The sequence below is a fragment of the Ovis canadensis genome, chromosome 3, assembly GCF_042477335.2.
Source record: "Ovis canadensis isolate MfBH-ARS-UI-01 breed Bighorn chromosome 3, ARS-UI_OviCan_v2, whole genome shotgun sequence".
In the NCBI taxonomy this organism is placed as follows: Eukaryota; Metazoa; Chordata; class Mammalia; order Artiodactyla; family Bovidae; genus Ovis; species Ovis canadensis.
Genome location: NC_091247.1, coordinates 63,869,491 through 63,886,939, shown reverse-complemented (window position 1 = coordinate 63,886,939; position 17,449 = coordinate 63,869,491). Strand labels below are relative to the sequence as shown.

The 17,449-nt window shown below is 44.4% G+C and overlaps 1 long non-coding RNA gene and 1 other non-coding gene across 2 annotated transcripts in view; one reads left to right on the top strand and one right to left on the bottom strand.

The window, feature by feature from the left end:
* Positions 1-17,449, bottom strand: part of LOC138436920 (uncharacterized) — a 426,009-nt gene that overhangs the window by 231,602 nt on the left and 176,958 nt on the right. The window lies entirely within an intron of this gene.
* LOC138438371 (U6 spliceosomal RNA) lies at positions 12,767-12,873 on the top strand. The gene has a single exon (XR_011256310.1). It is a non-coding gene; the product is annotated as a U6 spliceosomal RNA (small nuclear RNA).

Genomic DNA, 17,449 nt, shown 5'->3' with positions numbered 1-17,449 from the left:
GAAGAAACAGCCTAAATGTCAGCCACAGTGCACAGGTTAACTCAGCTGTGGCACCCATTCGGTGGGACGCACTGCAACCACTGAAGACCAGACCATGCTGCACACGTGCGTTTACAGGCACTGGAAAGCTGTTCACAGTAAACCGTTAAGAAAAAAAAGCAAAATCAAGTGACTCATAGGGAAAGCTCGTGGATATGTTTAATTCTATTTTTTAATATGTAAGAAGGAGGACAAATTATGTTAGGATACAGCCAAAATTCTAATAATGGTTATATTTTTCTGAAAAGTATTATTACACATGACATTTATTCTCATTTTCTACTTTATTTCTCTCTGTATTTTCTAATTAGTCTACAAAAGAGCAGGTTAATGGAGTGGTTAAGAGCGTGGACCTGGAGCCAGTCTTCCCGGAGTTAAATCTAGTTCTGCCACTTAGGGATGTGACCTCAGGTGAGCTACTCAACACTGCAGTGCCTCGGTTTCTTTATCTATCAAATGGGGAGATAATGATGTTGACCTCTCAGGATCATTATAAGGATCAACTGGCTTAACTGTGTGGAGCTTTACAACAGTGGCTGGGACACAGTATCAGTAAACACAATGGAAGTATAAGCCACATTTATTCAGACAATCATATAATTCTCACATAATTTAAAAAACAAACAAACGAACCTGGGGGCCTCAGGCCAACTGTCAGATCTCAGGCACATTCACATCTCTTGGCCTGAGTTTCCTCAACAGGAAGATGAGCGAATTAGACAGATGACCTCAAAGATCCGTCCCCATTCTGTGACAGGGAAATTCAACGGGGATGCATCTAGCAGACCCTGAGTGTAGCAAGAGGCAAGAGCGCAAAGGGGACACTTCAAAGCAGGCTGCAGCAGGGGCTGGTGGGAAAGGGAGCCACAGGGCCCCTGAGATAGATCAGAGCAGGGCTGGGGGCGGGGGTCGCCAGAACACCAGCCAACGTGAGCTGCCTCCACACTCAACTCTGTGATTAAGTGACTGGCTTCTCTTTTTCAAAAAGCCAGACTCCAGCTCAAAAGACCTCGGGGACTATTTTAAAGAAAAAGTTATTTCTTTGTTTTTAATTGTAATTAAGTAGGTATTTTATAATTTTTAAAAGGTGTAATTTCCATGTCACTTCCACGATGCGCTGGGTACCCTTCACCAGAGGGAGAGAGTGTAAGTGTAAGAGGACTGCTGTGTACTATTTTGTGATTAGCGAAGAACGTTTATGCAATTGTGAGCAGAACAGAGATACCAGAATATTTCACGACTTCATTAAACATGTCAGAACTTTAACAAATTTACACGAAGCCAAAGTTTATTCATGTTAAGATTTCATTCATCCGTCTTCCCATACTTTGACAAAATGTTTAAGTTAGTTTCTCATTTTATTTGTCTACTGAGTTCCCTAAGTTAGGGAAATTAGTATTGTGTGTGCGGTTTGATTTAATTAGCAATTGGGGAAATCGGCCTGGCATGTTTCATGGAAGCTTGGGGAAATTGTCAATTAGCATTGTGTTAATTGGTGTCTGCCATCCTTGCTTTTTAGTTTTTAACCCCTTTTACCTTGTTCCCTCTTTCAGTATGTAAAATCTGGCTGTTTATTATTCTTTAAATAAAGGATTAATTGCCTGAATTCCTGCCTCTGCTCCGTGTCCTTTCTCTCCCGAGCAGATGGGGAGTTGGGCAGGCCCACGGTGGCGGCCTTGTTTCTTGCAGGCCCTAGTCCTCCCTGGCACAGGGGGAAGTGCTCTCCTGCACTGCCCCCGCCCAGCCTGAAGCCTCCTCTCTGCGGTCGTCCGTGCCGACTGGACCCCCTCTGAAATCTCGCCTGCTTCTGGGTGACCCCCAACCTGCTCACTTTCCTGGAGTCTGTAGCTGATACACAATTTGAACAGCTCATGCAGTCTGCCCCAATCAGTGCCCTCCTAGAGGAGACACTCCAAAAGCAGGAAGGAGGCTACATTTCAGGGCCTCCTGGGAGCCGGGCTCTTGTAATCTCACAGCATCCCCCAAAGGCAGGTTTTCAGTAAAAAGTCTGGGATTCAACTTCACTTGCAGGATGCAAGATGAGCCTCTGTCCGTCTTGTTCAACAATGTCCAGCCCTTTGTACACTGTATGGTACTTGGACCAGCAGTATTGGTGTCAGCTAGGAGCCTGACAGAAATGCAGAATCCCAACCCTCAGTGAGACCTACTAAGTCAGCATCTGCATTTAACAAACTCCCCAGGAAATTCACATATTAAATGTGAGAATCACGGGCCTAGTGCATTGCTTGGCCTATGAAACTTGACTCTTTTGCTGGAGTATTTGCTGGACCTCAGTATCTACTGCCTTCTTTCCCATAGTCAAAGAAGGTTGGACTGGGCACCTGAGGTATCCAGGTAAAGAATACATTTCCCAGATTTCTTGGCAGCTTGATTTTGACCATGTAACCAAGTTCATGAGTTTGAGCAAACTTCGGGAGATAGTGAAGGACAGGGGAGGCCTGACATGCTGCAGTCCATGGGGTGGCAAAGAGTTGGACATGACTGAGTGACTGAACAACAAGCAAGTTCTGGCCAATCAAATGTAAGGGGAAGTTTCTAACGGCAGCTGCCAGGATGCTTCCTTAAGAGAGAAGTAACACGTCACGCACCACCGCTGCCCCCCACCTCCATGAATCCTACTGCTTGGAGCATGGGTGAGATGACCACAGTGCCATCTTCACCCATGGGGTTGGGGCATACACTTTGGAGCTGGCAGAGTAGAAATGTGCAAGGAGGCTGGGCTCTAAGGGATGTGACAGGGCAGCACCCCGAACTTTCCCTGTACTGCCTCCCCCAGATCCTGAACTTAACTTAAGCCATTCTTGCGGGGGGGGGGGGGGGTCCTGTCTTTCATGGACCAATCTACTTCTGACTAATACAGAACCCAAGGCCCACCTTCTCTTACATAACACAAAGTAAAGAGTAAGTGAAATAAGGATATTGCCCATGGTGTACAGAACAAGGACTAGTGGGAAGTTCCTAGAAAACAGGTTTCCACTTGCAGGGTGCTTGCCAGTAATTACAGCTGTCCAACTGTGAAATAAACTGGCTACCTCACCCAAGTAGTAAGCTTCCTTGTCATCGGAGATGTTTCAGCAACTACAGGACCATCTTCTGGTGCTTCCAAATGCTGCAGAGGATATTCCTGTACAAGGTGAAATACGGATCATTTCCAACTCTAACACCTTTTCTCCAGAGAATTGTTGGAGGAAAAAAAAAACAAAGAAACTACTCAGGGCACAATGGATTTTAAATCATAAATGCACCCTGGGCACCATACCAAGTTAGGAACTTCTCTTAGTTTCCACTTGCACACCTCAACCCCAGAACTCTGTGTCCTTTATTCATCTGCTGCCTCTCAGTTTGCACAGACCCTTCTATCCGTTCCTCTTTACTGCTGGAGTTTGGAGTCCGGGAGAACACTTCACAAACTCTCCGGCCATCTGGTTCGGTTCTGCCAAAGGGAGGCACTGATGGGAGATGGGAAGGTGGGAGAAAGAGGAAAGCTCCCTGCTGGTTTTCCCCAAAGTGGGCGGTAGCTCTGGCGCTGGCCCGCAGTTGCCATAGTGGCAGCGGATGGAGTGTTCCTGACTCCAGCTTCAGGGAAGGTGGTGGCCGCACCTCCCAGGTCATTCCAGCAGCACAGCTTGGGTTCAGGTGCAGGCCCCGGTCCAGCGGGATTGGCAGCCCCCTCGTCTCTGGGTATTGCCTCTTCTTTCTTCTGCTTCTCCCCATCTACCTACCAATTCCCTTTGGCTCCTTGAGCCCTTTCTTCCAACACCTCTGTAACCAATTCTCTGCATTAAATCTCCTCTGTGTGAAATATCTCAGATGCTTCCTGTTTTCCCAGCTGGACCAAGACGGATGCAACCACCAGCCCTCTTGGGTCTCTCTCCTCCCCCGAGGCATCCTCCATACATGTCCCAGAGGGGGACACATATCAAATCAGCACCCGGAAGTAGCAGCCCCCACCACCAGCCTATCCAACCCTGGCTAACGCCCAAGCTGCCATCCATCACATGCAGGCGAGACCAGAGGGCTGTAGGGTCTTCAACTTCACACTTAACAATCACAGCTGATGAGGCTTCACTCTGAGACAGATCTATGGCTTCAATTTCTCACCAGCATTTCAGCTCCCCAGGCCAGTTGTCATGTAGCTGGTCTCATTGAGAGGACATTAAAGGACCCATTTTTCAGGAGTTTGGCTAATGCAAGCAGAACACCATTTCCACGTGATATTTATCAAGAAACTCTCAAACATGCTCCCACACCCCAGTCCCTAAGCAGATTGAACTACTAGGCAGCACCCATTTATAAACGAGCAAATGAAATCCTTCTCTTTGATAAGGAGAACAGGAAAATTCTCTGCTTCAGGGTTTCTTCAGGAGCTTCCCTGGGAGAGAGAGACAGAATTCTAGAGAGATCTCTACCAGTCCCACCCCGTTTCCTTCCAGCTCAGGTTCCAGAACAGGTTCTGGGCCAGCTAGTCCGTTGTAGGGAGGATGGGATCAAGACATCCCCTCTGAGACAAAGCCTGTTGTTTTGCAATAAATAAGTGACCACTTACAGGTTGACAACATAAGCAACAGAGCACACGTGTGATGGTTTCCTGGGAGACTCAAGAGCAAATCAGACTGGACTGGGCAGATGTTGGTGTGAGAATAGGCCTGACCTTGGATAGCAGAGGATTGCAGGCTGGTGAGGAGGATGCATGTAAACTAATAGCATCATAATAATGATAGAACAATTGATGACAATAATTAAATATTGGCAATGATGCACACATCACTGTAGAAGTACTGTCATACTATTTTCTTTTATTCTTTCTCTTTTTTTTTAACTTTTTGTTCTGTATTGGGCTTCCCAGATGGCTTAACGGGTAAAGAATCTGTCTGTTAATGCAGGAGACTCAAGAGATGCGGGTTCAATCCCTGGGTCCAGCAGATCCTCTGGAGCAGGAAATGGCAACCCACTCCAGTATTCTTGCCTGGAAAATCCCATGGACAGAGGAGCCTGGTGGGCTACAGTTCATAGGGTCGCAAGGAGTCAGGCATGACTGAGCACACACACAAATAGCAAATCTAGCTGATTAATAAACAACGTAAAGATAGTTTCAGGTGAACAGCAAAGGAACCCAGCCATACATATACATGTTTCCAGTCTTCCCCAAACTCCCCTCACATTCCCTTTTATTCTTAAAAGGTATTTCTACCCAGTGGGTTAAAGTACACTCCAAAAGCTCAAATGCATCCACCTTCTCCTCAGCCCATCTCACCTCTACTCTCATGCTATTTAATACATCAACACTCTCCCAAACTGTGGAGCACAATGCCTGGGAACATTGATTGACCGACTGCCCCCTCAAGCTCTGCAACTCATTTCTTTGCAACATTTCACACAGTCTTGTTTCTCCATCCTGTTACCAGCACCCCCGTCAGCGACTTCTCTCCTGGACAACTGTCATCGCTCCTCACTGGCCTCTGCATCCTGCCATTGGGCTCAATTCTCAACTAGGCGAGGGGCCAAAGGACTCCCCCAACTGGCAGTGGCCTTGGCATTCTCATCCCTGGAGGTCTTTCATCTCAACTCCCAGGATAAAATGTTGGTGCCTCTTTACACCACCTATTAATACCTTAATGCCAGTGCACAATTCCTTATCCACAATTCCAAAATATAAAAGACTCTGAAAATGAAAAAAAATTGGAACTTATGTGATGATAAGGCTTGCCATGAGGCTATTTAAAATTTTTATTTACTTCCCCTAGAATTTTCATGTATCTCATTAGAAAAATATTAATATCTTTGACTATGGAATAATTCCCAGATACCGCAAGGGGTATTATTAATTATATTAGATACACACCATAGTATCTTGCTAAAATCAGAAAAATTCTGTATTCCAAAACTCATATGACCCAAAGGGTTTTAGATAATGAGTACAGGGCCTGCATTCACTTGCATAAGAGTTACGACTCTTTGTGTCTTATATCTAGTTATCAATCAGGGAATCCTCAAATTGAACACATATTATACAGATGGCAGCTTTCCAGGGGGTGTAATTAAAATGCATGGTCCTTGACCAGAGTTCTTACAGAACATTCTGAAGACCTCAAGTAGAATTGACTTGGTAGGGGCCTAATGAAGGAATCTGATGAGAAAGGCATCAGGCAGACTGAATGCTCAGGAAGAATGCTGCTGGCAAGGTTTACCTTATCCTGAGTGGTGAAAGAGAAAGAGAAACAGCAATAAAGTCCTGGAAGACAGTCTGGTGTGGGCAGGTAGGCGAGAAACTCACAAGGGCTTAGACTCATGTACAGTCATAGGACCATTGGCCACTGTTTATACTTCTTAGAAAACTGTTCCTTCTGCTGCTACCAATGTCCCTACCATCACTGCAGCCAAAACGTCAACTGGATCCTAGCAACACTGAACGAGGATGCCTACCTCCATAACAAGTACTATTTATGGAAAGTGCGATGAATGCCAGGGCTGGTGAAAACGCAGCTATAGAAGTAGCCAAGGTCAGATCATTAAGGGCCTATTTAGCAGGTGGTAATTCTAGTGGCTGAGAGTGTGAGCTCAACACATAACAGCTCAGCAGCCCTGGGGAGGTTAGTTAATCCTTCTGTGCCTCAGTTTCTTCATCTGCACTAGAGGAATGCTGTTGAGGCTCATATTACTCAATCTGTCCGAGTATCATGAGGATTCAGCGAGAACATGCATGCAAATCATTTAGTAAATATTCATGAATTTTAGTTGTCATATCACCATTCAGAGGAATTTATGGGCAAAAGAAAGCAGCTGAAGAGTTGTGACATAGTCAGACTGACATTACATGACCTCAGGTGGACATGTAAAGTCTGGCTTGAAAGGAAGGAAGTTGGAGGCAAAGAGACCAGTTAGAAGGCTCATATCGTGATCCAGGCAAGAACTGGAGCAAGGCTCAACTTACAAATATGGAAATGGAATTTAAAGGTGACTTACAGGTTCAATATAATAAATAGCCATGGTCTATGCTGATACAGGTCCATGCTAATATGCTGACAAAGATTCATATAGTCAAAGCTATGGTTTTTCCAGTAGTCATGTATAGATATGGGAACTGGACCATAAAGAAGGCTGAGTTCTGAAGAATTGATGCTTTCAAACTGTGGAACTAGAGAAGACTCTTGAGAGTCCCTTGGATTATAAGGAGATCAAACTAGTCAATCTTAAAGGAAATCAACCCTGAATATTCATTGGAAAGACTGATGCTGATGCTGAAGCTCCAATACTTTGGCCACCTGATGCAAAGAACTGCCTCATTGGAAAAGACCCTGCTGCCTGGAAAGACTGAAGGCAGGAGGAGAAGGGAATGACAGAGGAAGAGATGGTTGGATGGCATCACACCCAAACTCCATGACATGAGTTTGAGCAAGATCTAGGAGTTGGTGATGAACAGGGAAGCCTGGCATGCTGCAGTCTATGGGGTTGCAAAGAGTCAGACGTGACTGAGCAACTGAACAACAAAAATGATGATACAAGGGGCTTCCCTGGTTGCTTAGACAGTAAAGAATCTGCTTGCAACACAGGAGACCCCGGTTCAAGCCCTGGGTTGGGAAGATCCCCTGGAGAAGGGAATAGCAACCACTCCAATATTCTTGCCTGGAGAATTCCATGGACAGAGGAGTCTGGCAGGTTACAGTTCATCAAGTTGCAAAGAGTCAGACATGACTGAGTGACTAACACTTTTACTTTTCACAAGCTGATACAAATAAATAAACAAATAGATGATAGAGAAGGGACATCTATTTCTTACAGAAGAATTTCAATTAATAAATGTGGAAGAAACTAAAGAAATAGAAAATCACCATCAAGCAAATACACTGTAGTAACTAGGACAGGCAATGACCACTGACGAATGCTAAACTTAGTAGACAAAAATACGATGGGAAGGGGAGATCTTGCTAGTAATGAAAAAGGTGCTTCTCCATCAGTGCTGAGAAGGGCAACAGCAACTGCACTTGACTGTTTGACTCATCTTGACCAGCAACATCACACACAAGTCAGAGGTGCTGGGGCCTTGGCAGGGCAACTCAACCTGCCCCAACCTTGTCTTCCAGGAGCTGCCAGTCTGCCCAGCACAAACAATTCTGACTTCAGCCAGCATCCAAACACAACAGAGCCAAGCACATCAGCTGTCTCTCTAGCCCCTCTTCCTGCTGCGAGCCCCTCTCCCTCCTGCGAGCCCCTCTTCCTCCTGAGTGAATAAGGCAGATATTCTGTGGTCTGGGTTCTAGTGTGACCTCTGGAGCCAGGCTGCCTCAGTTCCAGTTTCAATTTACTACTCACCAGCGCAGCCTTGTGGAGAGGGCAATGGCACCCCACTCCAGTACTCTTGCCTGGAAAATCCCATGAACGGAGGAGCCTAGTAGGCTGCAGTCCATGGGGTCGCTAAGAGTCAGACACGACTGAGCAACATCACTTTCACTTTTCACTTTCGTGCACTGGAGAAGGAAATGGCAACCCACTCCAGTGTTCTTGCTTGGAGAATCCCAGGGATGGGGGAGCCTGGTGGGCTGCCGTCTATGGGGTTGCACAGAGTCGGACACGACTGAAGCGACTTACCAGCAGCAGCAACAGTACAGCCTTGAGTGACTAACTTATTCTTTCTGGGTCTTGGTTTTTCTCACCTGGAAAATGGTGATATTGGTACCCATCCTGATGTGCTACTCCACATAAAGGGCTTATCACAGTGAATGGTCAATGGTCAGCACTTGGAAATATCAGCAGGTATCACATGTGTCCATATCATCCATCCAGAGTGTTGCTGGAGCCTCTGCTCAATGGGAGATAGCTGAGACGGCAGCAGCTGCTTAGTCTTCACACACACCCTGACCTCTGACTTTAAAGGGCTCAGGGAGGCATTTTCACTGCCACCCTGAAATTTGGTATAACCAGGGAGCAGACAGGGGGTAACCAGGGAGCAGATGGGGTGCAGGGAGCTGGTGCTCTGCCTAGCACCACAGGGGTGGCACCCCTCCCTGCCAGATCATCTCCCTCCTGCCCCTCCCGCCTGCTGCTCCCATGCCTCCTGGGGCCACACTGTGTCCACCCTGGCCTCTACTGTCCCTGAGGGGGTTGTAGGAACAAAGTTATCAAGGGGCAAACAGCTCCCCTATAGTCATACAAAAAGATAAACATCAAGTCGACAGTAGCTTTTGGAGAGAGGCTGTTTGTCGATCACAAAAGAGCAGCCTGATGGTATCAAAAGAAAGGGGTGGGTGTCTTGGCAGCTGGGAAGTCGGGCCATCCCGATGCCACACCTTGCAGCTGCCCCCAGTGACGCCTGCTCCCTGCAGCTCTACTCCCTGAGGGTAGCCTGGGTGGAGCTGCCCCTGGTTCTCTCCTCTGCTTCTCCAAGCTCCCCACTTGAGCCCCTCCTGACCGCCTGCTCACCGTCCTTTGCCCTCTATGAATATCAGGGTCACCAGTCATCTCTGCCTCCCCTTGAACATGTGAATCCCCTCACTTTCCACTTTCCTCCCAAACACTGAGCAACAGATCTGCAAGGTGCCTGAGGACATGCGTGAAGGGCACACAGCAGGCAGGACACAAACAGGCTGATGGAAGAATGTGGAGACTTTGTGGGGACTGATCCTTCTGTATTTTTACCAATTTACACAAAACAAAGCCAGCAGTTCTGAAGTTTCAGAGTACCGAAGAATCAAGTGGAAAGTATAGATGAGAAGGGCATGGTCTTGGCTAAATTACAGATTTTCATGCAGCACTCTAGAAATTATGTTTTAATGGGTCTAGGTTGGGGTCCAGGAATCTATTTCTAACAAAATGAGTAGAATCTTGTGTCCTCCTTCAAGAAACGGACCAAAACCCAGGACTTAAGGCTAAGTGGGAAAAGCCCTGGCTTAGCAGGCCAGTGTGTTGGAGCAACACCCTAGCTCTTATACCAGGTAGTTGATCTTAGGCAGGTAAACAACCTCTGTGGGCCTCAGATGTCTCATCAGCAAAGTGGGCAGGTAGGATGAGCTTCTAGGAACTCAGTACAAAAACACAACTAACTTTCACTGAGCAACTATTATATGCCTCATGCCCTTCTGAGTATTTTCCATGTAATTTTCCATTGCTCTGAGAGAGGTGCAATGAGGATGCTGCCGAGAGCAGTGTTAAGGGAACTGTCCAGGGCCATGCTATTGGTGATAGGAGATGTGGGATTTAACTCCAGTCAGATCCCATAGCCAGAGCTCATCACCACCACACACAGATCCCGGACAGGACTCCTGGTCCAACTTGACAGAGCAAGCAGGACTCAGGGCACCTGAGTGGCTGCCATCCTGATTTGCCCATCCAGGGCTCCAGCCATACTCCTCCAGGGCAGTTTAAAAGCAGATCTCACTGCATGAGGTCAAAATTAGCCTCCGCTACAGGCAGAAGGAGTGCTCATTACTCAAAAGCTGGGGAGGATGTCAAATCCCAGAAGCAGAGTGAAGACAAGGACTTCCAGGGCCTCCTCAACTCCAGAAGCTCCTCACAGGTAAGGACAGGATTGTAGGGGTCTGAGAGAGGCTGGGAAAATCCCCAGGAGGCCAGACCAACAAGCAGAGCTTGGCCACTGCAGGCCTTAGCATGCAGCTTTCAAAACACACGAAGCATGGATTATACCTCAGACCATGAAGCCCGCAGCCAGTTGTTCCCTGGGTGGGTGGTCCCAAGGGCACTTGCTGCCCTCCACAGGAGAAGCAAGCTCAGGAGAGTATGCCAGGGGCAAGGTTACATTCAGGGTGATGGGGGCCTGCCTAAACCTGAGGCCATCTGTAAAGTGGTCCCGGCAGAACCCTGAGAGGGAAGAGAGGTAAAAGGAAACCAGGGGCTCTCTCCCTGTGAGCGCTTCTGCTCCAGGCTCCCTGGCTGAGCTGCCCTCTGGTGCCCTTTGGTGAGGACTATATATCTCTCTCATTCTCCATCATCCACTGCCTCCCCAAACTCCAATTATCTGTGAGATTCCAGCTAAAAAGATTATCTTCCTAACCACCCCCACCCCCGGTCCACAGCCCCTCCTCACTAAGTTCTTCACATTTTGCCTTTGGAACCCCCTCTTGCACTAGGAGTCTCTGATGGGCACAGCTAGTTGCTTTAGGAGCTGCACTCCTGTGTCCACTTGCCAGGAAAAGATTCCCGGTTCTGCCCTTTACTAGCTGTGAGATCTTACAAAAGTCTGACTTTCTCTAAGATCCAATTTCTTCAGACTTGGGTTGGGGACAGCAGTTGTACCAACCTTAGTGGGTTGTCATGAGAGTCTAATTGCACGTATGCAATGGCCTTGGTACATAGTACTTAAGGAAGGTGACATAATAAGTACTTTTTGAATGTGTGTGTAGTGTAGCTTTTGGCCAGCTAGTGCATATTCCCATGACAACATCTTCACATCTCTCAGCTATAATAATAATGTCAGCTTCTTTCTACTGAGGAGGTACTGTGTCAAGTCCTCTGCTGGACTGGTGAATCCTTAAACTTACCCTTTAGGAGGCTCCAGGCTGGAGGGCCTCACTCTCAGATACCCTGCACAAAAGCCATTTTTGTTGGCATAAACCTCCCCACAGTGAGTCTTCGGGCAGTTTCTGTACTCCCCTCACTCCCAAGTTGAACAGATGTCCTAGAAATCAAGAGGGAAAGAAAAGGTCGCCGCATGGAGTTCTGTATCTCCTGTAGGGTGCTACAGCGCAAAGGAGGGACACGGTGGGGCGGTGCCATGCACACGCACAGGCGGACACATGGAAGAGCATTTACACGCTAGCTCATTTCTCGGATCTACCACACAACTGGCCATGCGACCTTGGTCCAACTTCTAACTCTCTAATTCTTGGTTTCCTCACCTATCCAGGAGAATTAGAATTTCTCCAGAGTGCTATAATTAGAATTGCCTCCAGCAAACACTTGTGGACTATTCTTGCCAAACTAGGAGGCTATTGACTCTCCACTTCCCTCTGAATCAAGGCCATGTAGCCTTGGAGGAAGGCTCTAGAGACCCACACCACAGAAGGAAAGTAGCATTACATGCCCATTATCAACATAATCAAAAGTCAGCATGAGATTCCTATTAGAACAAAAACTCCAGTGATGGTTAACAAAGACCTATGAATTCAAATATGCACAAAATCAGTGCTTCTTCACACGTCTCTGCCCACAAGAACCACTGTGTAATGTGAGCGGAAGCAAACAGAGCAAAAGCCAAGGGTGTGTCCAGAGATAAATATTCCAAATGGTGGGCAAAGCTGCTCACAACAGGGGCCATGTTGCTGCCAGTCCAGAAGTCAAACCCATCCTGAGAAAATCACTCTCCTTCCAACCACACTCCCTGTCAGTTTAACCAGAGAGAATAAAAGCAAAGAGAATTTACATTAAATTATTTAGAAATGCAAGTTCGGTTCAGTTCAGTCACTCAGTAGTGTCCGACTCTGCGACCACATGAATCGCAGCACGCCAGGCCTCCCTGTCCATCACCAACTCCCGGAGTTCACTCAGATTCATGTCCATTGAGTCAGTGATGCCATCCAGCCATCTCATCCTCTGTCGTCCCCTTCTCCTCCTGCCCCTAATCCCTCCCAGCATCAGAGTCTTTTCCAATGAGTCAACTCTTGGCATGAGGTGGCCAAAGTACTGGCGTTTCAGCTTTAGCATCATTCCTTCCAAAGAACACACAGGACTGATCTCCTTTAGAATGGACTGGTTGGTGCTCGCTTCGGCAGCACATATACTAAAATTGGAACGATACAGAGAAGATTAGCATGGCCCCTGCACAAGGATGACACACAAATTCGTGAAGCGCTCCATATTTTTAGGAAACATGAAAAGGGTGTATAAACCCGAACCCAAAACAATAAAGTAAATGGTAACGGGATCATATTTATCAATAATTACCTTAAACGTAAATGGGTTGAACGCCCCAACCAAAAGACAAAGACTGGCCGAATGGATACAAAAACAAGACCCCTCTATATGCTGCTTACAAGAGACCCACCTCAAAACAAGGGACACATACAGACTGAAAGTGAAGGGCTGGAAAAAGATATACCACGCAAATAGAGACCAAAAGAAAGCAGGAGTGGCAATACTCATATCCGATAAAATAGACTTTAAAACAAAGGCTGTAAAAAGAGACAAAGAAGGCCACTACATAATGATCAAAGGATCAATCCAAGAAGAAGATATAACAATTATAAATATATATGCACTCAATATAGGAGCACCGCAATATGTAAGACAAATGCTAACAAGTATGAAAGGGGAAATCAACAATAACACAATAATAGTGGGAGACTTTAATACCCCACTCACACCTATGGACAGATCAACTAAACAGAAAATTAACAAAGAATGCAAACTTTAAATGATACATTAGATCAGTTAGACCTAATTGATATCTATAGGACATTTCACCCCAAAACAATGAATTTCACCTTTTTTTCAAGTGCTCATGGAAACTTCTCCAGGATAGATCACATCCTGGGCCATAAATCTAAACTTGATAAATTCAAAAAAATCAAAATCATTCCAAGCATCTTTTCTGACCATAATGCATTAAGATTAGATCTCAATTACAGGAGAAAAACTATTAAAAATTCCAACATATGGAGGATGAGCAACACACTTCTGAATAACCAACAAATCACAGAAGAAATCAAAAAAGAAATCAAAATATACATAGAAACTAATGAAAATGAAAACACAACAACCCAAAACCTGTGGGACACTATAAAAGCAGTGCTAAGAGGAAAGTTCATAGCAATACAGGCATACCTCATGAAACAAGAAAAAATCAAATAAATAACCTAACTCTACAACTAAAGCAACTAGAAAAGGAAGAGTTGGAGAACCCCAGAGTTAGTAGAAGGAAAGAAATCTTAAAAATTAGGGCAGAAATAAATGCAAAAGAAACAAAAGAGACCATAGCAAAAATCAACAAAACCAAAAGCTGGTTCTTTGAAAGGATAAATAAAATTGACAAACCATTAGCCAGACTCATCAAGAAGCAAAGAGAGAAAAATCAAATCAATAAAATTAGAAATGAAGATGGAGAGATCACAACAGACAACACAGAAATACAAAGGATCATAAGAGACTACTATCAGCAGTTGTATGCCAATAAAATGGACAACGTGGAAGAAATGGACAAATTCTTAGAAAAGTACAATTTTCCAAAACTGAACCAGGAAGAAATAGAAAATCTTAACAGACCCATCACAAGCATGGAAATTGAAACTGTAATCAGAAATCTTCCAGCAAACAAAAGCCCAGGTCCAGACGGCTTCACAGCTGAATTCTACCAAAAATTTCGAGAAGAGCTAACACCTATCCTCCTCAAACTCTTCCAGAAAATTGCAGAGGAAGGTAAACTTCCAAACTCATTATATGAGGCCACCATCACCCTAATACCAAAACCTGACAAAGATGTCACAAAAAAAGAAAACTACAGGCCAATATCACTGATGAACATAGATGCAAAAATCCTCAACAAAATTCTAGCAATCAGAATCCAACAACACATTAAAAAGATCATACACCATGACCAAGTGGGCTTTATCCCAGGGATGCAAGGATTCTTCAATATCCGCAAATCAATCAATGTAATTCACCACATTAACAAATTGAAAAATAAAAGCCATATGATTATCTCAATAGATGCAGAGAAGGCCTTTGACAAAATTCAGCATCCATTTATGATAAAAACTCTCCAGAAAGCAGGAATAGAAGGAACATACCTCAACATAATAAAAGCTATCTATGACAAACCCACAGCAAACATTATCCTCAATGGTGAAAAATTGAAAGCATTTCCCCTAAAGTCAGGAACAAGACAAGGGTGTCCACTTTCACCGCTACTATTCAACATAGTTCTGGAAGTTTTGGCCACAGCAATCAGAGCAGAAAAAGAAATAAAAGGAATCCAAATTGGAAAAGAAGAAGTAAAACTCTCACTGTTTACAGATGACATGATCCTCTACATGGAAAACCCTAAAGACTCCACCAGAAAATTACTAGAGCTAATCAATGAATATAGTAAAGTTGCAGGATATAAAATCAACACACAGAAATCCCTTGCATTCCTATACACTAATAATGAGAAAGTAGAAAAAGAAATTAAGGAAACAATTCCATTCACCATTGCAATGAAAAGAATAAAATACTTAGGAATATATCTACCTAAAGAAACTAAAGACCTCTATATAGAAAACTATAAAACACTATGAAAGAAATCAAAGAGGACACTAATAGATGGAGAAATATACCATGTTCATGGATCAGAAGAATCAATATACTGAAAATGAGTATACTACCCAAAGCAATTTACAAATTCAATGCAATCCCTATCAAGCTACCAGCCACATTTTTCACAGAACTAGAACAAATAATTTCAAGATTTGTATGGAAATATAAAAAACCTCGAATAGCCAAAGCAATCTTGAGAAAGAAGAATGGAACTGGAGGAATCAACTTGCCTGACTTCAGGCTCTACTACAAAGCCACAGTCATCAAGACAGTATGGTACTGGCACAAAGACAGACATATAGATCAGTGGAACAAAATAGAAAGCCCAGAGATAAATCCACACACATATGGACACCTTATCTTTGACAAAGGAGGCAAGAATATACAATGGAGTAAAGACAATCTCTTTAACAAGTGGTGCTGGGAAAACTGGTCAACCACTTGTAAAAGAATGAAACTAGATCACTTTCTAACACCGCACACAAAAATAAACTCAAAATGGATTAAAGATCTAAATGTAAGATCAGAAACTATAAAACTCCTAGAGGAGAACATAGGCAAAACACTCTCAGACATAAATCACAGCAGGATCCTCTATGATCCACCTCCCAGAATTCTGGAAATAAAAGCAAAAATAAACAAATGGGATCTAATTAAAATTAAAAGCTTCTGCACAACAAAGGAAAATATAAGCAAGGTGAAAAGACAGCCTTCTGAATGGGAGAAAATAATAGCAAATGAAGCAACTGACAAACAACTAATCTCAAAAATATACAAGCAACTTCTGCAGCTCAATTCCAGAAAAATAAACGACCCAATCAAAAAATGGGCCAAAGAACTAAATAGACATTTCTCCAAAGAAGACATACAGATGGCTAACAAACACATGAAAAGATGCTCAACTTCACTCATTATTAGAGAAATGCAAATCAAAACCACAATGAGATACCACTTCACACCAGTCAGAATGGCTGCGATCCAAAAATCTGCAAGCAATAAATGCTGGAGAGGGTGTGGAGAAAAGGGAACCCTCCTACACTGTTGGTGGGAATGCAAACTAGTACAGCCACTATGGAGAACAGTATGGAGATTCCTTAAAAAATTGCAAATAGAACTACCTTATGACCCAGCAATCCCACTGCTGGGCATACACACCGAGGAAACCAGAATTGAAAGAGACACATGTACCCCAATGTTCATCGCAGCACTGTTTATAATAGCCAGGACATGGAAACAACCTAGATGTCCATCAGCAGATGAATGGATAAGCAAGCTGTGGTACATATACACAATGGAGTATTACTCAGCCATAAAAAAGAATTCATTTGAATCAGTTCTGATGAGATGGATGAAACTGGAGCCGATTATACAGAGTGAAGTAAGTCAGAAAGAAAAACACCAATACAGTATACTAACACATATATATGGAATTTAGGAAGATGGCAATGACGACCCTGTATGCAAGACAGGGAAAGAGACACAGATGTGTATAACGGACCTTTGGACTCAGAGGGAGAGGGAGAGGGTGGGATGATTTGGGAGAATGACATTCTAACATGTATACTATCATGTAAGAATTGAATTGCCAGTCTATGTCTGACGCAGGATGCAGCATGCTTGGGGCTGGTGCATGGGGATGACCCAGAGAGATGTTATGGGGAGGGAGGTGGGAGGGGGGTTCATGTTTGGGAATGCATGTAAGAATTAAAGATATTAAAATTTAAAAAATAAAAAGCTAAAAAAAAAAAAAAAAGAATGGACTGGTTGGATCTCCTTGCAGTCCAAAGGACTAGCAAGAATCTTCTCCAACACCACAGTTCAAAAGCATCAATTCTTCGGCACTCAGCTTTCTTCACAGTCCAACTCTCACATCCATACATGACCACTGGAAAAACCATAGCCTTGACTAGATGGACCTTTGTTGTCAAAGTAATGTCTCTGCTTTTCAATATGCCATCTAGGTTGGTCATAACTTTCCTTCCAAGGAGTAAGTGTCTTTTAATTTCATGGCTGCAGTCACCATCTGCAGTGATTTGGGAGCCCCCCAAAATGAAGTCTAACACTGTTTTCCCTGTTTCCCCATCTATTTGCCATGAAGTGATGGGACCAGATGCCATGATCTTTGTTTTCTGAATGTTGAGCTTTA